Source organism: Etheostoma cragini, chromosome 23, assembly GCF_013103735.1.
Source record: "Etheostoma cragini isolate CJK2018 chromosome 23, CSU_Ecrag_1.0, whole genome shotgun sequence".
In the NCBI taxonomy this organism is placed as follows: domain Eukaryota; kingdom Metazoa; phylum Chordata; class Actinopteri; order Perciformes; family Percidae; genus Etheostoma; species Etheostoma cragini.
Window position 1 is genome coordinate 2785583 of NC_048429.1, and position 8872 is coordinate 2794454.

General features: G+C 40.2%; 1 long non-coding RNA gene across 1 annotated transcript in view; it reads left to right on the top strand.

Moving 5' to 3' along the window:
• LOC117938429 overlaps positions 1-8200 on the top strand; it is a 438129-nt gene extending 429929 nt beyond the window's left edge. The window contains exon 3 of the long non-coding RNA XR_004655390.1: positions 8134-8200. This is a non-coding gene — a long non-coding RNA (uncharacterized LOC117938429). The remainder of the gene's footprint in view (positions 1-8133) is intronic.
• Positions 8201-8872: the final 672 nt, after the last annotated feature.

Below are 8872 nucleotides of genomic sequence, written 5' to 3' on the forward strand. Positions count from 1 at the left end.
ATAACTTAGTGGGGCCTCTGTCGGCATTCTCGCACTTTCTCAAAGCTATGCCTGTTGATATCATATCATTCTTTTCACTTTGATGAGTCAAACCTTTGTGATTCAAACACACAACCCTAATAAAAACAAAAGCAGCGCTGTTCAGACAGCTCTAATTCCCTTGACAGCCTTCCAGCCAGTCCCACTTATGTTTATTATGGGCTATAAATACGCTGGTTACCAGGGCTAGAATGTCAATGCTGTTTGCCCTCGTTAAGACACATAATTACCTCATTTACATCTCGTTTCCTCCCCAAAATTGGAAGCCATTATGCGCCTCCGCGCTCAGCTCCCCCCACCCTTGGCCGACGATTAGAGTCATCATCCAATCAGCTTCCGAGCTGCGCGTTGGAAGAGGAAAGGCTCCCAGGAGTCAGACTAAGACGGGAGGCTAAGGCGGGTGGACAGAAACCGACAGAGAAAAGGCTAATTGGAGATGAGATGCTCAGACAGGAAGTGCAAGTAAAGGATATTTCCTGGGCATGAGACCAGGGCCAGATTTACCCGCTAGGGGGCCCTCGGGCAAATATGAGTTGTGGGCCCCAAAAGATACAATTACCAAACTTGTTCCTTCCAGAGTTACCACAACCAACTCGTAGTCTTCAATGCCAATTGGCACTGTATGTTAGTCCATTTGTGACACAATGTTAAAACGCACATTTAAAGGGACGCTGGTGTCCCCCAGAGAGAGATATCTGTTATACTGTACCTCAAAATCTGCACAAGTTATAATGTTAGCATTGCCTTTGTCTACATGGTAAAGCAATTTTGTATTTTTCACCCCACTACTTTTGTCTAACAGCTATGGTTATTTTGTTGATTAGTTTTCATACCAAACACATGATGAGGCTCTTAAGAATATTCAACATCTCAACAAGACAGGATCTCTGAATCGAGTTAAATTCCAGAAGCCACATTCCTTTTGGACCCTGACAAAAAAAGTGTTGTGCTGTAGTGGCGCCAAACAAATACGCAATTTAAAGAATAGTTTTGGGAAAAACACTTTCTTGCTAAGAATTAGATAAGCAGATTGATACCACTCTCATGCCAGTCCGTTCAATATGAAGCTGCTGTTAGCTTAGCTTTGCATGAAGTCTTAAAACCTTAAAAACTCACTAAATAACCCTTTAGAGTCCATTTGTTTTAATCCTTACAGTCAGTCCCTGTTTTTTTAACAAATTAAGCAAGGTTTTTGATAGGCGGGTTTTGGGGGAGCGAGATGACCACCATTCAACAAAAAAAGTCATATAACCATTCAAAGGGCTCCAAAGCTATTCACTTAAGTTAAATTAAGCTTAAAAACCTGCATGATTCCTCTTTAAATGGACAGGCACAATACTGTTACTGATCGTGTTTTCATAAAATGACGTACTATTGCTTTAATTAAATTTCCATGAAATAATTGCATCACATTAAAACTGTGGGTCCGGAGAGGTTGCTTGTCTACGTGACACAACATCACAAGCTTTGCTCTTTGCTGTTGTTCAAACATAATTTCCGTCTCATTGCAGCCGTGGGGAAAGCTACAGATTCCTCTGTCTGTCAGCTTCATACCAAATATATATCAGCGGTTATGACTCAGCATTAACCTTTAGGGCCATGGCATGGAGACACACAAACACAAAACCCTTTGTATTTTAAGACACAAACAGACAAAACAATACGATGTGAAGCGTGCAGGGAGAGATGTGTGTGTGTCAGAGGACAAATGAACCTGTAGATCAGATCAGAGAGACTTCATTCCTCACATCGTTGACAGGTTTCAGCCTCTGTCCGTCCACATCAGCCCCAAAATCTACAACAATGAACAACAACGTTAGATAGAGGCTCCTTCCCTTTTCCTTCTTATCCCTCTCTCAGTGCTTTCCTCCCTTCGCTGTTGCCTCCTTTCTCTTCTTTTTATACTCCTTCATTCTCCCTCCTACAAACTATCTTTACAGGCTTACCGTTATAGGGTGGGATTCTAGTATATTGTGTGTGTGCGTGTGTTATAACAGTATTACAGCAGTTGTGTATGAAAACAGCAGATAAGAGAGCAGGATGATGAAATGTGAAGCAACAACACATGACCCAGCTTAAAGATCTCTGATAAAAAACAAACACGCTATATGCTGTATCTATACACACACATAGCCGCAAGAGCCCACACGTCTGAATACACGTGTGCACACACAAGGTAGCCTATACATACATTTGAACACATAAATACACACAAGCTATGAAGCAAATGTTACACACATACACAAGGAGAGAAAATTGTAGCACCGTATCTTTGATTTTGCGTGTGAATAAGTTGTGTGTGTGTGTGTGTGTGTGTGTGTGTGTGTTCAATGATGACACATGGCCGCCAGTTCAGCATTGTAAATGAAAAAGACTTGATTTTGGCAGCATGCTAATGTATGGTAGAAATATAAATGAAGAAATATAAGGAGTGTGGCTATGTACATACTTACATAGTTAAAGGAATGTTATGATACAGTATTTATATAATTAAGGAGTTGTAATGGTGAACCGTAATAATAATAATAATGGTAGCAGTAGATTATTGCACACATTTCAACCCAGTGTTACTACGTCCACACTATTGCCATTCATGTAAGCAGTTGTGTCATTAGAGTTGGAGCTAGACTCAGAATCCAGATACATGTTCTTTCACTTGGCAAAATGATGAACGGCAATCAACACTTAATCCAACTCATCGTAAAATGGCCAAGATATAGAGTGTTGGCGTGCTGTCATCATGCAACGTCCTGCATTGATGATGTATTTTCCGGTAAACGCATCAGGACACGTTGGCATTTACACTAAAAGATGTGTGGTCAAATGCGTCCTAGACCAACTCGCCAAGTGGTTAGAGGGATCGGATCCCGATACATGTTAGTGGTCCTTTACACTTGAAGAGTTCGCAATTGTAAAAACAGATAGAAGCCATTCTAAAAGTGAACAAACCAACACTAGTTTGAATATTACCTTTACTGCAAAATAAATATTAAAAAAAAATAGATTTTTCAATTTGCAAAAAGCTGACCTTAAACTAGCCCAGTTCAAGTGTGTGTCGTATCAGTGCATTTATCAAAACTGTTTCCAAGCTTTCCTTTCCTTCTGTCCCTCGTCTTCCTGTCTTGTGAAGAATTTCTGAATCAGAGTGAGGAAAATACACAAACACACACGCACACACACACACACACACACACACACACACACACACACACACACACACACACACACACTAATCAGTAGCTAGCTCTTTATCTGATTTGGACTTGATCATGGTGGCATATAGAGGGTCTCCAATGAATTCACGCACACATCCACACACACTCAGCCCTTTTGGCTGATAACAGCAGTTTGGGGGCAAAAGGGGAAGTTGAGGGACAGATATGTTTTTTTTTCCGGATGGACAGGTATGGTTTTGGCCACGCTCCACTACTCCGGGACACCTCGGTGATTGGCATGGTGGCCGTGTCGCCTCCTCCACTGACAGATTATTCATATCACCTAGTTAGGTTTCATGAAGCAATTATATGTCTTCACACTCTGCCAACTTTGGGAATGGCAGACTATAGAAACACACACTATACGGTCTCTGATGTTGGGAAATGCCTGTCACAGAGGAAGAGGACGGTGGTTTGCCAGGGTTCAGTGAGGTATTTTTCAGTGTGAATAAATGTCTGTTTAAATCCTCTTCATCACAGATTTCTGTAACGCCTAGGTGATTCAAACTGTAGACAAAAACATTTTATATTTGCTGCTTGAACAACTATTGTCTATAAAGTTCTTTCATTCAAGGAAATAGACAAGAAAAGACTGCTTTTACACATTCAATTACTCTGGAATAAACTAAATAAGATCAGGGTAATGTTGGTAGGAGCAGTGACGACTGACTGACAATAACTAAGGAGAAAAAATACATGTTATCAACAGGAATTCCAATGAAGAAGATGTCAGATTCCCAGGTGGTTCTTGTACTTTTCCCAAGTGGCAACTCTGCTAAAAAAAATTTGGAAATGCCAAAACCTGCAGTTCATCGAGTTGCCACTTGAGGCTAGCTCCAAAAGGGATTCAATCCCCAACAACCCCAATGTTAAAATGCCACTTTTACAGCAGAATTAAACTCATTTACAGCTTGGTACAAAAACAGATTGGGTCTCTATAGCTAAGTTCACCCTTCATGACAACTGTAAAGGGTGGAATTTATTTTATAATTTGCCCGTTTAAATTATATTCAGGCTTAACGTTCCGCATAACTTACAGCATTCAGCTTTGAGTGACAGGTGGCTGCCATCACATGAGGCGAGCATAGACTGTAGGCTTTATTCAACCTGCCTCAGCTCCATCCACGCTTCACATCTTTGCCTATTTCTGGATTCTTGGAGCCACCGTGAGCCACCCACTTTGAGCTTCAGTTTGGCTCTACAGAAACGTATGGGTGACATCACAGACTACGTCCATATTTTATACACTCTATTAATGATCCCTGACACAAATGATTTCATATCACTCACTGTTTTTATAGAAGTATACCTTAGGGAGGGACCTCTCTTAGCTACTCAAACTGCTATAAATGTGTTCCCTTTAATCAAAAACTATTTTCCCAATTTTAAGTTACTGTTGTATACACAGTAGTATTGTTGTAACATCACAACTGTGTGGAATGCCTGACGGCTGGTTGAAAGGCACAGTATTTGAATAAGAGCGGTGTGCTTTTCCCTGTGTATTCAGAGTTTTGATACTTTCACATGTTTTATGTAGCACCTAGTCCGGCTGTATAATCAAAAAAGAAACAGAAATCTTTCTTTTAACAATATGGGTCCTTTAACAACAAAAAGAAATGGGAGATAAGGAAGAAATCCTCACATTTAACAATTTAACACATTTAGCTTAGTATTTGGAAGTTATGAAAATAATAAAAACTACACTAAATGAACCTAAAAGATAATGTATTGTCAAAGTGTCACCGATTAATTTCATTTCAATCTCGCTGAAGAAGGTGCTGCAAAAGTAAAACAGACAAAGCCAATAAAAAAAGGATGTTTTCTCCTGCTCCCACTCCCTTTGAATGCCCTATTAGCCCAGCAATTAACCCGAAGGTTAAACAGTCATAACTTGCCTTCATGTGTCACCATAAGAAGGTAGTTATTTAGCAGTATTGGGCTCTGATCACTCAACTTCCACAGTAGAAAACCAGTGTAGCCTGACTGGCTTGGTAAACGGACCCATACGCTGCAGAAAGACGTGGCTGCCGCGACAGGGGCAGCACGTACGCAATGCTGCTTCCAACTTAAAACCCAGAGGAAAAGAAAGGAGTACTGCATGTTTGACACATCTGCAACCTGCAAGTGACATCATGGGAACACTGTCAGGTAGCAGGTTTGGTTTTTGGTAACACACCTCAATAAACACTGACATATAGAAGGTTTAAGGGGGCCATTTGAGCTCTTTTTCTATTCTTTGAACACACACACACACACACACACTAAACTGTGCACAGCCCCAGTTCTCACACCATCAGCTGTGACCTGGTTAGCTTTAAGCCGCTGTTTGAGCCTGGCCCTTAGTTGAGGTTGGCTGCTCAGACAGGGCAATAGTTTGCACTCGCACACACACACAGAAAAACACACACTTGCCACATTGGCTAATTGAATGGTCAGGGCAGGAGGTCCAGGCCTTTATGCTCATGGAGAGGAGCCATGAATATCTCTGTTTAATTTGGACTTCACACACTGAGGCGGTGGGAAAAGGTGTATGAGTGTGGGAAAGAACAGCTTCAGGCTTTGAAAATGTACCTTTCTAAATGCTCTGTGAAGCGGGAGTATGTAGAGTATCGCATATTCCAGAAAGTAAGATGAAGACAATGCACTTTGATTATGAAATTGTTGCACACTTGGTTAATACAACACTAGCCGTGTGTGGGAAGAAAACTGTAACTTAAACAGAAGAAGAAACATGAATGGCCTTTATGTAGGACAGTAGATTAATCAAATTTCATATGAGTCAGACTGGCATGTTCTGTGTTTCTCAGTAGCTTGATAACATTTCAGCAAATTCAAAATTCTACTAAGCCCCAAAAATAAATTTTGGTAAACCTTTAAACAAGGTTTTTTTCCCTTGTCGCTCTAAAAAGTTGACTTTTTGTAAATTCAAGTTCTCACCAAACCGTGACAATATGCAACTGAAAGTGAAAAATGTCAGATTTAATGGGTTTTCTTTTCAGGCCTTGAGGGCGATCCATAGCTTCAAATGAAAAATACAACATCTACTATATGCGCTGGTTCAACCCAGTTATCAGTTCATGTATAGTATACATCTTGGCTTTCTTTAAATCAGTCTCATGCATGTGTATGTTTTGTGTGTATAAACGTTCATGCATGTGGAGTCATCCCTTATCTGCACACAGAACGGAAAGAAAGAAAAAAGACAGAAAGAAATTGGAGTTTTGGAGAAGAAAAATGATACCTCATTGCCGGAGTTGAGGGAGAGGTGAGAGGACCGCTGCAGATGGACGCAGCATAAGAGGATCAGGGAAGAGGAAAAGGAAATTGAAAGGGTGTGATGAGAGTGAGAGAAAACGGAGGGGGAACGGGAAGAGTCTGCCTTATTTGATGCAATAATGTGTTTGCTGATGTTCAGGATTCTCACAAGTCAAGTAACCTATGAAATCAATGGATAAGTCACTGGATCACACACACACACACACTTGTGGGGGCGGCAGTAGCTCAGTCCGTGGGGAGTTGGTTTGGGAACCGGAGGGTCGTTGGTTCAAATCTTAGTACGGACCAAAGTACAGAGTCTGAATTGGTAGCTGGAGAGATGCCAGTACCCCCCACCCACCACTCTGACATCTCTCCATTTGGGCATGAATAGGTCCTGAGCGTGTGTGTATTTCCAGCCTATATGTAGTGATATTAAAAAATCACTATCAAAAAAACAGAGTGTAAATTGTGGGGATCAACAAACATTAAATAAATAAATTATAAACCGTGCAAGGGCAATAAATATGAGATATTGTCCAGAAACGTTAAGCTCTTATCCTCAAAAGAATTTTACCAATAAAGGTTTGACTGGAGAGTTTTGGTGTCACTTGTTTTCAAATAGCAGCTCCTGTTCAAATCAGCTAGACTTTTAACCTTTCTCTTGTCAAACTGTAACTGACCTTCACCCACACACTCTGTCTCACACACAAACTCATTTTATTAGGATGAGACATGCCTCATTTTTAAAACCAGTCAACAATTAGTAAGTGTCTTTGAATACACACACACACATAAATATCTTCTAATTCCTTTGTTGAGACTGCATAATGGCTCTCATAAGGACTAGGCTTCAATTATGGCATAAACACTGATGGGAAAACACACTAGACACACACACACACACACACACACACACAAATAAGGGGGAAGTGAGCATCATTAGGCCCGGACTCCACTGGAGCCAGCGGCTAGAGTTGAACATGGTCTGTTTCCACTGTCTTGCACTTACGTATCTCACTGTATTACTCAGCCTGAGACCAACGCTTTGAAAACAGATCTGGTTCAGTCAGCCTCCCACTTCTATGTGATGATGTGAAAGATGCAGTGTGACTGATTGTGACTGATGCTGCTGTTTGTCTGAAAAGAAGAAGAATTGATGCAGTGCATTAATCTGACTACAATAACACCATATGTAGGCTGGTCCTAGCAGACCCAAACGGAATTTGCACATTTTTTTTCAAGTTTTCAGCGGTGATCCGGAATAAAAATCTGCAGAATTTAGCCAACTGTTTTTCTGCTTGGGGTGGAGATGGGCTAACATTCTGAGTTTTATTTTAATTTAAATTATACCAAAGATTTGGCAGGATTCTCCATCTATATATTCCCTGTGGCCTTGATTATTACTATTTATATTAATCTTAAAATTAATAGAAGTATATAGTGAGTAGTAAAATACAATAACATTAGAATAGAAAGTAATGTTAACATATTGGTATTGTAGTTACTATAGTTTTAATATTAATAGAGCTCAACAGTGACAACCCACTTTTTAAACGGTTCTGGTCCCAGAAGTGAAGTTACTTGTTTAATATTTCCATTGAAAATAAATGCTTATATAAAGACTTTTAAGCCTGGAACCAAGCCAACCAGCTCCAAGATAAATTGAGACCATAAAACATTTGATTCGGTGCAAAAGAACCGTTTGAAAATGGCAAAAAAAGGCAAAGGTACAAGACTGCGTACAGAAACAATCATGGTAGCAGCTTGCTTTGGCCGTTTTCGGGTTTGCATGTGCTGCAAAAATGTCCATGGTAACACTGAATTCCACCCATCAAAGACATCTCTGTAACACTTAGGATTGTTGGTAGTGTAGTATTTCCCCATCAGATTGTGAATAAAACATGTTTTTTTCTAAAACAAGGTTAATTCTGTACGGACTTGTGGCTTCTTCAAGAGCATAACCTTCTGTTTGACAACCTGGGAGCATGTGGCCAGTCTACCTCGGGTGGCATAATGACTAACAATCAAAACTCTTATGGAGAAAATGAATTTTTACTTCTGGAATCACACTGTTTAAGGGGTACTGTTGTTAGAGTTTTTAGCACATTAGCATAATGACCTTGGTACTAATGTTAACGTTACCATGAGTGGTACAGGACTTCGCATTTGAATTAGCTTAACCAGTAGCATCCATGTAGGTTTCAACATTGAGCCGATCACCCCACCAGTATCTTAATGGTTACTGAGAGAAATGCAACTCAAAATGTCTAGATCAGTAGTTGTTTTTCTGGAAATATTTATGCAGACTGCAACTTGCATTTTTGTTTTTAGCAAGATACTGTGGTAATGTATAGAGAAAA